We start from the raw sequence: 14060 nt of genomic DNA on the forward strand, positions 1-14060 counted from the left end.
AACAATACACACACACACACACACACACACACACACACACACACAAACATTGTGGTTCTGGCTATTTTTAAACCACAGCAAGTTGCAATCAGAATATGAAACACCAACTTTGCTGAATACCTCATATTTTTAATGTTAAGTAAACATCAGTTAGACCCGCTAAAAAAACTATGTGAAAATCAATTACTAATACAACGCAACAGGAACACACTCAAAAACAAGCGACAAGAAACATGTTTTTACATATAAACACAGCAAGGAGCAAACAATCATGATTTAGACGAATAATTTAGGGCTATGCTTTAATACCCAAAACACAAATCTGTTCACCAAACTCTAATTACACTTAGCTAGTGTGTGCTGCATAAACAAACATTTCGTTGCCCTACTGTGCTCATTTTTCCTCTTGAGTTGGATAACAACAGAAAATAACTATTGATTTATTTGCCCAATAAAACAACAGCGTTGAGAAGAAAGCAATAGTTCCTGAAGTACGTCAAGCTACCTGTGAAAAAAATCCTCTCGACGGAGATCAAAATTTCCCAGTCCCCTTAAAAAGAGAGTGTTAGAAAATGATTTTCCTGCTCAATCAAAACATGATATGAAGGGGATCGGAGGGCGGGAATGTAAAAGACTTTGATGCTTTTGAAGTTTCTCATGAAAGTACTCTTATGACAGAATACAAACTGCAACAAAAATATATGTGGAGTAATAAACTGCACATATACACTTGCATGGCCAGCTCTGTAACAATGTGAATGTCACGCTTTGTCCGTGCAATACAAATGTCACACTTTATGCATTCAGAAACATGGCACCAAAACAAACTTTCAGAAAAAAAAAATCCTCTTTGGATCTTGGAGGAAATGAAGCTCACCTTCATACACAAGAGGGGTCTGAAACATGTCAACTCAAGATATCACACTATGAGTCGTATTATCGTGGGCTCCGGCTAGTCAATAGCATAATATTTAGACTGGGATTAGACAGGGTACACACCATCTCATGGAGGCTGGCATGACAGAGCCTTTACATAACTATCCACTTCAGAGGCGCTGGGGGCTTTTTTACCCAAGGCAGCCATTTTCAGTTCATTCTTATCAAATCTGTCTGAAGTACCAGTCTACTATCATTATGTAATCAAATCATCTAAAATATTAATGGGCTGGAAGGGGTACTTGTGCGTGAATGTGTGTGTATTTTCTTTGACGTGCCTCGAGAATCAATATTGTTTAATATCAAGCTACATCAAAGAGCCAAAAGTTGTGTGTAGAAAACCTTTCGTATGAGACTGTTTATTCATTCTTGTCATAGGTATTTTGCTCTTAGTGGTTTATCATCAATTCAGCCAGGTGTTCATGTCAGTTCAGAATATAAATACAGAAATTCAATACACCCAGGGACAGTCTTGCTGTCTTGCTCACTACATAGGGAGTTGACTTCTAAGGCGGCACCCTAACTGAAATAAAACTTCATCAGTGAGCGATTTTGAAAATCCTACATACAGGAGAGTACACGCACAACTCAACAAATGATATATCATATACTGTATATAGTATTTTGATTATTTTTTTATAAGCAAGCATAATATAATATAATATAATATAACAGTGAAAATAAGTCAATCCAAGATTGGAAATGTAAAAAATAAATAAAAATAAAATTCTACTGAAACTAAAATATAAAATAATTCTTTAAAAATGATTTACTCTGCCTAAAATATGTTTTTGTTTTAGCCAAATTCTTAAACATCACATGTATAACAGACATCATAATGTCACAAATGACCAATCAGAATCAAACATTTCAGATGTGTAATAAATGTATATAAACATAGACATACTACACATATTATAAATAAATAAGTACATACATACTTGTTTAATAAAACTTTCAACATTCTTGTCCACCTGTCAACTAATCTCGTTCACCATGTTGGAATTAATTTTTTTTTATTAAGCTTGTTGCAATGCATTTTGGCATTAGGAAGGAAGAATATAGGAAAGATATATGTTATATAATTTGTATATATGATAAGAAGGTATCTTAGAAGGCAGCATAAAAATGTTGCTTGTGTTTTGGACCAGCCTGTGATGCCTTAAAAGCTTTCCTAGGGACACAGCTCAGGGTTTGCAATAGAGCTAGTTTTTCTTTTTCAGTCAAGCTAACCAGACAGACACTTTGGTTTCAACAGGTTGAAAGTATAAATGTGAACTTTCTGTCTATGCAATTCAAACAGATCTGTGTACATAATTAAAGGTGAGGAAGGACAAGCCTGATTCATGATCATAAATTCAAGCCTTACATAAATTGATTGACTTGCACTGCTCTCTGGCAAGAGAATGACACCATTAGCATCCCATAATGCCTCGCTCTATTCTGCACATTCCCATTTTGTGTGCGGGCGGATCACTGACTGCTCTCGCCGTTTCTGCACTTCATGCATGAATCTGTTCACCTTGATCAGATGCGATTGCCACCACTCTGCCACAGAGCCGGAGTTAGCAGATAGTTTCAAAGGTGATGCGTGGACATGAGTAACCTCGCAGCTGGTAATGCCAGGGTTTCCATGACCAATCAGGATGATGATGTGACACTTTGTTGTAGTGCAAGGCAGAAGAAAGTCAAAGCCAAGACCACCAGCAGAAAGCTTGTCGCTCCTATTATTTACCACCTGCATATTTTACTAGTGACACAATTTTTCTAAGCTCTTAAAGGGATAGTTCACCCAAAAATGAATTTTTTCATAATTTACTCCCCCTTATCAATCAAAACCTGAATGATTTTCTTTCTTCTGCTGAATACAAAAGAAGGAAGTCACATGGGTTTGGAACAACATGAGGATGAGTAAATAACAGAATTATCATTTTTAGGTGAACTATCCCTGTAAAAGTGTGAAACAGACACACTATGCAGTCAAAATAAAAATAAAATACAATATAGTATAAATAAATAATGACTAAAATAAAAAATACAAATCATTTTTTTATTATTCAATTGTTAATATTACATTATTCAATTGTTGTATTTTTTATTGAAAATTAAAAACCTAGTATATTGTTCAAAAGATTAAAGTCAGACTAAGTACTATTTTTTTTAAAGACATTACTAATTTATTCAGCAATAACATTAAATTGATCATAATTGACAGTAAAGAATTTATTATATTTCTATTTCAAATAAATGCCATTCTTTTGATCTTTCTTTTCATCACACAATCCTATACAAAAAAAGGTTAGAACGATTTAATGTAACAAAATTCAGCTTTGCCATAACAGAAATAAATTACATTTTAAAATGAATGAAAATAGAAAACCTTTGTTTTCAATTTGAATAATATTTCTCAACATTAATGTTTTTAATGCATTTTTGGTCAAATAAATGCAGCCTTGATGAACATGGGATGTTTCAAAAACATCTTACAGACCCCAAAGTTTAAAATGGTAGTGTATGTAAATGAGTTGTTGTAACTTTTTAATAAATAAAATCGAGGGGAAAAGACATTACTAATTTATTCAGCAATAACATTAAATTGATCATAATTGACAGTAAATAATTTATTATATTTCTATTTCAAATAAATGCCATTCTTTTGATCTTTCTTTTCATCACACAATCCTATACAAAAAAAGGTTAGAACGATTTAATGTAACAAAATTCAGCTTTGCCATAACAGAAATAAATTACATTTTAAAATGAATGAAAATAGAAAACCTTTGTTTTCAATTTGAATAATATTTCTCAACATTAATGTTTTTAATGCATTTTTGGTCAAATAAATGCAGCCTTGATGAACATGGGATGTTTCAAAAACATCTTACAGACCCCAAAGTTTAAAATGGTAGTGTATGTAAATGAGTTGTTGTAACTTTTTAATAAATAAAATCGAGGGGAAAAAATACATGCATACATTTAGTAGAGAGGCCCAAAAAAATATTATTAGTGCAATTCTTACAGGGCCAGCAGGAAAAAATATCCCACTTTTGAGGCATTTTCAATTGAAATTACACCATCCAAGCAATTAACATACTGCCTATACTGACATGCACTTCTGCCGAGTTCTCCACCTCACTGCATCCATGTTCACAGGATTAGCATCTGTGTCTAGCAATTAATATTAGCAGCTATGCCCTCCCATGCCAGGACGCTCCACTGGAACCTCATGGGACGTATCGCTATACTAACATATTGCAGACAGGGTCATATCAATAGAGCCCGGCCTCAGGCAATTTGTAAACAGTACCTCGCAAGTATTTGGGCAGATCAATTGACAGAAACGAAACGCTGACAATGCAAAGCAGCACATGTCATGCAAATGGCCAAGGCATGCCTGCCCACATAGGCTTATTTAACCAAAGAAACAGCATCATCACGACAGTCACCTTAAATCACAGTCATCCTGAGCATCTCTGCATGCATATTTTAAAAAAACCTCAATACGCTGGCTGACGTATGGTTTTGCCAAGAGTGAAACGAGGTTACATTTTAGTAAATGGTTAAAGGACAAGCCATCCTCTACAAACACTGACATATACATTTACCACCAGAAGCATACCAAGGACTTCTCTCTCGCTCTCTCTCTCTCTCTTTCTCTCTCTCTCTATATATATAGGAACAAAATTACAAAATGTTTTCAAAATTACAAAAAAAAATTATTTTTGTGGTTTTGAATATCATCCATGGTTAATACATTAGTCACAATTTATTCATTAATTATACATAATATATATTTTGTTCATGGTAATTAAAAAAATTTTTTTTTATTGACAATATTGCCAGAAATTAAGCATCCCCAACAAAGAAAGCCAAAGGCGACAGTGGCAAGGAACCAAAACTCCATCGGTGACAGAAATGGAGAGAAAACCTTGGGAGAAACCAGTCTATTCTGTTTTGTTCAAGAACCCCCCCCCCCCCCCCCCCAAAAAAAAAGGAAATTAAGTACAAGACATATAAAAATGTTCAATAAAGCAACATTTTCTCTCTGTGTGTGCTAAACTAATGCAGAATTAAGGCTGGGAGACTGCAGGGTTGTGACACAGCACGCTAGGGACTGCTGAAAGGAGTGAGGAGCTCCAGGCTGTACATCAAAGCTTCTCTTAGCTGGGCAGATCCTGTGCAAATGGAATTAATTCACACACAAATGGACTGAAACTATTGAGCTCAGTTCCTCTGCACAACCGCCCTAATGACACCTGCAGATATTCTGCTTCCGCATGCAGAACAACAACACTGTTCTTAATGGGTATTTTTCTTGTTGTCCAGTAAAAATATTTAAACATCATTAAAATAAGATGCTTGAGAAGCAAAACTGTGTAAGATAATATGTTTTTACATAATATTTAGATGGAAGCAAAAACTGTATTTTACAAGGTCACCAAACAGTTGCAAAACTAACATTTTACATTTGGGGACCAATTCTCATTATGAACTTTGCTTATTGGCATAGCATGTTGGCTGTTTATTACTACATATAAAGCACATATTAATGTCTTATTCTGCATACGCATATTTTTGATCCCTATACCTAAACTTAACAGCTACCTTACTAACTAGCAAATTAGGTGTTTGAGGCAAAAGTCATAGTTAATAGTAAGTTAATAGTTAGAATTGGTCCCCAATCTAAAGAGTGACCAAATAACCTGTTTTTAAATAGGTTTCCTGAACACTTCTCCCATCGGTCCGATTTATTCACTGACAAACTCCCACTAACATTCACAGCAAATCCTTTCCTGTGGGAATGCAGACATGCAGCATATCTGTTTGTGTTGTTTTTTTTGCTATAATTTGGGTAAGAGGAATCATAAACTGCTGTTTTTATCTGACTGTAGCTGTTTTCTTAAAGACAAACAGACTGTCTTTTTTTTATTTAATTAGGATATGGTTGTGTCAGAGGTTATTCTGCTTTACCTGAGATAAATTAAACTATGAAGAGTAAAAGTGCTATAAGTAAATTCAGATTGACAATTATCAATACTTGCAAACACATTCGTAAAATAATTACAAAGTGAAAAAAATAATGAAAGTATGTTTCCGATTAAAAGAGTTTTGTAAACACAATCATCAGTTAAAATGAAATATTCATTTGAACTAATGATTGGATAAACAGTAATGGATTTGACTGTAATGCTGGACTAAAGCCAATCTATTTAATATTTAATCTTCAGACACAGCACAGAAGTTCAGAGAGGTGAATGTGTGTGCCATTTTAATAAAGCTTTGTGAACAAAGTCAATTAGCTCATACAAAAGATTAAAAACAATTCTAAATTGAGAATTGTGAGCCCATATTTTCAGTATAACTGCACTAAAGGCAAAGACTCATCACCTGAAGTATTCACTGCATCCACTAATTCGTTTTTGAAGTTCCCAGAAAGGCCATGTTTGAGCTTATAGCAAGCATTATTAATAATAATTTCTTAGAAATGTAATTATCGGAGAAAAAAAAAATGTTTGTAATAAAATAAAGCCAAATCTGTATTCACTGTCTTGGCCAAAATACTGTCTGTTTGTAATAGGCCAGATCTAAATCATGTTGTATATTGTTTCTAACAGAGACACAACATTCTGCAATTTTTAAGTAAATACACACAGGGGAAATAAACAGATGTACAGTATATGACATATATTGTGTTAATTATACTGTTTATTTATAAGTTTATTTAACACTATGCGTTATATTAAATGTTTTATTTAAAAAAAATTACAAGTTAAGCTTACTTATACTGTAGGGTATCAGAGCGAATCAGACATTTTAAGATTTGATCAGATTGGTGTTGAACAACCCAAAGAGCCGAATTCCATAGACAGGCCCAAGGCAACAGGATGTTCATAAATCATACCCTGGCACCACGAGTCTGAAGCAAGTCCACCAACTAGCAGCTTTGAGCAGCTCACAGCATTAAAACAAAATAACACTTATTGACAATTCCAAGGAGTTTGTCAATTTTGGGTCAAGAAATCAAGATTGATGGTCAAAGAGATGCACAGCATGACCATCACATGTAAATCCATGATAGTAATCACGATCACAAGCTCTTTGGATTGACTTCCCCCCACCTAGAGGACAAGAACCAGACGGACATTCCTTAGGAGACCTTTTAACCTCTCTGGTCTTCACAGAACATATCCATACGTCCACAGAATGGCACAGAAACTGCCTTTCCATGTAGATATGCACCTAAATTACGCTAAAAGGACTTATGAGCAACTAATCATTTCTATGCATAACTCCATATTATGTATGTAACCCACACATTGGACTATCATGTTCTAATCACTTATTGTGTGTGTATTTTGAATAACTATAGAATAGTTTATAGGATTATATTCATGTTGAGTATGTATGAGTTTGAAAATTCATGCTTTAAACATTTCTATCAATCAATTATTTGTCAAATGTATCATATTCTTGTTATGGAAATCATGTCCAAAAGTATACTCTGCAAGAGCGGAAAAATTCAGACCATGTGACTGATAAGATAACATTTAATTTATGAATTGGGAGGAGAAATATAGCAACACCCCGGGCTAAGACAGTGTCTAATTGACAGTGTCTAAACACCATTTGGGATGTGGCCAACAACCCGGTTTAAATACTCAGGACACCATAAAATTATGCTTTTAGTCATGTTTTTTTAGCTTTTGGTTTTCAGCCACTGCTTTTAAGTCATGGCTTTTTGCCATTACTTTTGCGTTCTTAGAGCGCCGTTCCAGCGTGCTTCAGCATGCACGCCCGCTGCTACTTAGCCACGATGAGAAGAAAACCATCTAGTCTCGTTACTTCTATTCTTCTACTTTAATTTATTTTCTTTTCCGTTGAGAGTTTCGTGTTCTGAGTTAAGTTTTGCCGCAACTCCGTGTCTCCGAGTTCACCTCGAGTCTGTGACAAACCGCTTCAAAACTTCAACCAGCCCACAACTCCGCATCTTCAGCCAACGCCTAACCACTGGCTTCCCAAGACGTCACTTCAATGACTACTGAACTTCCATCCAATCAGCAACCTCGGGGAAACCCCTTTCGGCAACCAGACAAGGAAGGGAACCCTTTACACAGGCAATGCAAGTACCTCCAGATTCTAGCTGAACTGGTGCATTTAATATAATTTTAACCTCATCGAGGAACTCAATGCGAGGGTTAATTAAGTGATTGATGGTTGTTCATGTCTATGCAATTTCACATATTGCTGTAAACTTGGGATCTCACATTTTCATTCTCTTAAACTCATTCTTTCCTTACTTTATATCTTCCTGCAACTTGTGTGAATGTGTGCGTGCATGTGTTTATGTGTTATGTGACTAGTTTATATGTCTTAGATTTATCCAATAAAGTCTTATTTATATTGAAAAGATAAGTATCTTGTGTTTTGTGCTTACAAGTTAATGTCTTAAACTGCCAATCTTGTTACTGTGCTAATAAATAGTGTTTTCACTATACTTTGGATATTAATATCCATTGCAGAATTTATGTTATACGGCTCTTTAAATGAATCGCTGGCCGACTCAGTGATCAGCCGTAAAACCGTGATTCTGTCCAAATTCCAAAATCATAAATGATTCCCTTTGAGCTAAATTGGCCTGTTTCCCTTACATTACAATATACCATATACCATATACTATATAATTAAAAAAATCTAAATAGAATATTGTTTTATGCTTTGATTTATTTGAATCTTTTTGCCTGAAGCAAGTAATGAATGACAATATTTAAAGCAAAAAATAAAAATAAAGATATCTAGAAAGAAATAATATTTAATAATTTAGAACAATCTTATTCAAAACAGAATCAAATAATTATAAGAACGTTTATAAAGCGAGCGATGCAAATGAACAAAGCAAAATGAAAATTAAATGTGCTTTGTTGAAATTTTGATATTATCGTCATCTAATTTTGCCTGTACATGCACATTTGCATATGTACAGAAAAAAATGTGCATCCATATGATTTTTAAAATCAGTGCACATCTGAAATAACTTCGCTCTTGACAAAAGCAAGAATTCTTAATGCAGTGTACTTCCTTCTTTACTGCCACGTTAAAAAATTTGAGCTGGGTACAAACTATCATCCCCTTCAGCAATATCTAGGGCAACTGTGAAATACTTCCTCCTCATCCTATTAAGACACTGACAGAGTGTGGACTGACTCAACCTTCTCCAACAACATGCCTCCCAGGGAAAGCAAGGGAGCGAGCAAGAGACTGACAAATAGAGAGAAGACAGGAATGACTGTGAATACCTCTGTCCTTCGCATTTAAAGCAGTTTTAAAGTTGATGCTGCCCTTAAGTCCTGCGTCAAAACAGCATTATGAGGCGGCTGAACGGCAGAAAGTCCAAAAGACTTGCGGGATCCTGACCCCGGATCCCTGCATCCTCTCTTTATCCGCTGCTCGAGGCCTGAGGCAATGGGCTTTGGGGACACGCTAATTCAGTCATGAGGAAATGTTCTGTATATGGGATTAGCCCACATCATAAAGCCTGTATGATGTAGCCTCGCTTCCTGCCAGCAGATAATGATGTGGCCCTGTTGAATATTTCAGGCTGTGGATTGTTAAGTCCTCTGTCACGGGGGAACGATGTCGTGCGCTTTTGCTGTCTAAGTGTGATGAGATGCTCCATCCGGAGGAAGTACCTGGAAAGAGCGCTGACCCTGATACCAAGATGCACATAGCCTTACTACAGGGATGGACAGGAATGGTTATTATTCGATAGTGGGACATCTTATTGTGAATGTTTTTGCTTTTTTACTTCTCTTCTTTCCATTCATGAATCAAATAACAAGAATGAGGAGTATTAAGAAAGTAATGATCAACGATTTAAATGGACAGTTCAGGCAAAAATGAAAATTCTGTCATCATTTACTCACCATTATTCTTTTCTAACCACATATGACTTATGGAACCACTTTTACTGTGATTTTGCATCCTTTTTTTGAAACTTGACAGGGCCAGTCCTCATTGACTGTCATTATATGGAAAAAAAACAGGCAGGATATTCTTCAGAAATTCAACAGAAGAAAGAAAGTAATATGGGTTTGGTAAAACATGTCCAAAGTATAGTAAATGGGCGTCTATAACAAATGAATTGGAAAAACGTTTTAAAAATCTACTTTAAAAGACGTGCGCCAGGCTAAAAATGTACTCTTCATATTCTTTGATTTACTCTAAATGCCATGTGGTGTAACTATCAAGTAAATGTTCATAACATATTTAAATCTTGAATACATGTGTAAAATTCTTAATTATTTAAAAAAATATATATATTTAAAATATATTTTCTAATGTAAAAATTTTTTGTAAAAAAATCATGAATTATTAAATAATAAATATATTTTATTATCGTTATTTTTGGGAAGTTGCACACAATGACGTTTTACTTAACTTGCCTTGTCATAAAAATGTCAAATTATGTTTATTATTATTATGATATATAAAAAACAATTCAGCAAACATTTCCTGAATTCAACAGAAAAAAGTAAGTCATATGGGTCAGGAAAAACATGTCAAAAGTACAATATATGGGCATTCATGATAATTAAAATGAAACCTCTTTTAAAACATATGTGGCCACATTTTTCGAGGTAGAAATTATAAAAAAAAAATAATAATAATGTTTTTTTTGAAGACCTTACTTAAAATTAAAATTACCTGATATTTTAAGAGACTTACTGACCTTGAAACACAGGCATGAGGTTTGGTCCTTTCTATGACATAATTTCCTTCGTTTTTCATGTTGGTCACAATACATGACTTTGAATCGGCAGACAAAAGCTTTCCAAAAATAAGCAGTTTTGTTAAATTATTATTAAAACTGCTTCCCAAAGATAACAAAATTAATTTTAAATTCAGAAATTAAAAACACGTTCGTCACAGAAGACACTTGAGAGCTGGAAGGACACATGATTCTTGCCTTTTTGTCGAGCACAGACCATAGCTTTGGCCATTACATTGAAGAATGGGGCAAAGCGAACAGCCACTCTTTTCATATCCGAGTTTCAGAGTTGGCACTGAATCAACACTTGGCACTTTCACACCTTTGCTTGACCTTTAGTAAAGTAGATACAGCACCTGTGGCACACACTAGTTTTTTTCTGACTGCTTCATCAGCACCTGGTAATTACAAGCAGGCAGCAGAGGAGCCTGCGGTGATGAAAGCCTCAGATACTAAAGAAAGGGGAAAAAAATGAGAGCGAGCGAGCGAGCGAAAGCGAGGGAAACAACTGGCAAGTCCAAGCGCTGAGGTATGGAGAGGTGAGGAGACTATAGACTCGCCGGTTTGTGTTAATCCGGCTGGAGCAGGAACATAGGAATGTACTGATCTGCAGAGGCATGGAGAGTCTAAACGGCACTGTCTGCGGTAATCCTCAGGTTTACATGATGTAATTTTACTGGAAGACTGCAGTAGGGCACACTGGGGGTCTGACCTACTGTAGAACCCCCACCTATGACAACAGCGTTCAATGCACCCTCTACTAATGAACAGGGTTCCTCCAAGTTTTATGAAGGTACATTTAAGACTTATTTTAAGACCTTCTGCAGACCAATTAAAGAAAATTGAAGGAATAAATTAAAGGGTATACAAAATGTCAATATGATCTCTAAATGTAAATGTCAGATTAGAACACAATGAGTTATATTAGCAGCACTTCAAAGTTAGAAAATACAGCTTCCAACTGATTTACTTCTATATTACTTTTTAATAAATGTTACATACAAAAAATAACAACTACAATAAGAAAATAACCTTTACTGTACCTTCTGAACATACTGCACAAAAGTGATGTTCTTCTGCAGTATTTTTGTATTATTTTCCACAGCAAATGTCTACAAATTCTTCAATAAAGGTAAAAATAATGCGAGTCTTGTTTCCTGGGAAATTTATCAAAATGAAGTGAATTTATAAGAGATCCTTCAGAAATAATTCTAATAAGCTGATTTATTATCAGTGTTGGAAACAGTTGTGCTGTTTAATATATATATATATTTTTTTGGAACCTGTGATACTTTTTTTCAAGATTCTTTGATGAATTAAAAGTGTAAAAGAACAGCATTTATTACAAATATAAATATTTTCTCACAATATAAGTCTTTACTATTACTTTTTATCAATTTAACACTTTCAATGTCTTTAAAAAAAAAATACTCCATACTTTTGAACGGTAGTGTATAAATGCGGTTCTTTTTAACTTTTTACTAATCAGAGACTGCTAAAAAAAAAGAGTACCACAGATTCCAAAAAAATTAAAATAAAACAATAAGTGTTTCCAACATTGATAATAAATCATCTTCTGAAGGCTCACATGACACTGAAGTCTGCAGTAATGGCTGCTGACAATTCAGCTTTGCATCACAGAAGTAAACTATATTTTATAGAAAAACATTATTTTAAATTGTAATAATATTTCACAATATTAGTGTTTTTCTGTATGTTTGATCAAATAAATGCATATAAAAAACCATTCAAAATCTTACTGATCCCAAACTTTTGAGCAGCACACACACATACACAGCTTGAGTGTGTGTATCTATCACTGCTCTTTATACAAAGAATGCTGTTTAACCCTGTGTTTTCTCTCTAAGTCTCTTTTTCTTGGCAAAGTTCTCGTCGAAACAGCATCATAAATAAATAACAATCACAGGGTACTTTGTAATTCCTCCTCCAATTAAAATGGATGTTTCACTCACTACAAGTCTTAATGTCTTGATGTTTCCCAGTGCCAAAACAGATATTTGTTCCAGCGAAGTCAAGGCAGTGACAGGCACCTCTGCTTTGAAGACTACGCTTCTCTATACTGAGGGACATTCATCTTGTAGGAGAGCAAGAGATGTTTATCTCTATGACTATTCACAGCGTGCAGTCACAAAACAAACACTAAATACACAGCCATAAATAAATAATGAACAAAAAGGGAGATTTCAGATTTCTGAAAAATTGCAGAAGAATATGCGAAGAGCATGAGATCACATTACAGAAAAACGTGTTACGGAGACACCAGCACGATCAGAGTCTGGAGAAATATGCTGAGGAAATAATAGCTTGTTTGGATATCCATGTAAACAGTTATATTTCATACATTCGAAAATGAGGTATAATAATAATAATAATAATAATAATAACAATAACAACAACAACAACAACAACAGTAAACCCTGTCTTATTGTCTTTTCTTCTGTATGGCATTTTGGTTGAATTGTTGCTGCTTTTAAAACATCCATACACCTTGCATTGTATTGCAGGTATTCACAAAAATGATTAAAAGAGCCTTAAAGAGCCAACAAGTCACCAACCCCCTGTGGTGAAAATCACAAGTCTACATGGTGTTTTTAATATGCTTAAAGACAAACCATGTGCAAATTCATCAGCAACATTGTTGAGCATTTTCTCCTTAAAAATGCAGTGTACCGAAGTCTTAAAATGCAATTTGTCACAGTACCTGTGTCCTACCATTACAGATATGCAGATATCTCAACTTGCGGGGTTGAGCTTTTATCATCAGCAAAGTATTTCTATAAAGGATGTTGATTTTTAGAAGATAGCTGTCTGAGGTGGCAAACAGGAACATGCTTTGTATAACATTAGCAACACATTATTAGCTGTTTGATAATGTAGCCAAGCCAAAGACTAATGATATCAATTAATGTTATGTATCCGATGTTGTAGAGAGAGATACATAAAATGCATTTCCATTCTGATACATCGACTTGTAGATGGCCCTGTAAAACTCGCTCTTCCTTTTCTTCTGATTTCTTTAGAATCAGTTTCTGGTTCAAACTAGGGATGCTCCGATCCGCCTTTTTCGCTTCCGATACCCATTCCGATACCTAGGGTTCAGTATTGGCCTGATACCCGATACCGATCCGATACCAGTGAAGTTTTTTCCCTCATTTAAATAAATGTAGAATTTATATATCTCTGTGTGTGGAACTGATAATCATTCTTTCACAATCTACTAGATACAGACTACTTCATTATAAAGAAAAATAAAATAAACAAATATGAATAAATATAGGCCTATGTATATTTATAATCTATGACAAAAATGTATCAAACTATAGGTTAGTGGATAATT

At 34.6% G+C, this 14060-nt stretch overlaps 1 protein-coding gene across 2 annotated transcripts in view; it reads right to left on the bottom strand.

Annotated features, from left to right (window-relative positions):
• grid2 (glutamate receptor, ionotropic, delta 2) overlaps positions 1-14060 on the bottom strand; it is a 418885-nt gene that overhangs the window by 109706 nt on the left and 295119 nt on the right. The gene's annotated exons all lie outside the window — the stretch shown is intronic.

This window comes from Sinocyclocheilus grahami, unplaced genomic scaffold, assembly GCF_001515645.1.
Source record: "Sinocyclocheilus grahami isolate Dianchi unplaced genomic scaffold, SAMN03320097.WGS_v1.1 scaffold185.1, whole genome shotgun sequence".
Classification (NCBI taxonomy): Eukaryota; Metazoa; Chordata; class Actinopteri; order Cypriniformes; family Cyprinidae; genus Sinocyclocheilus; species Sinocyclocheilus grahami.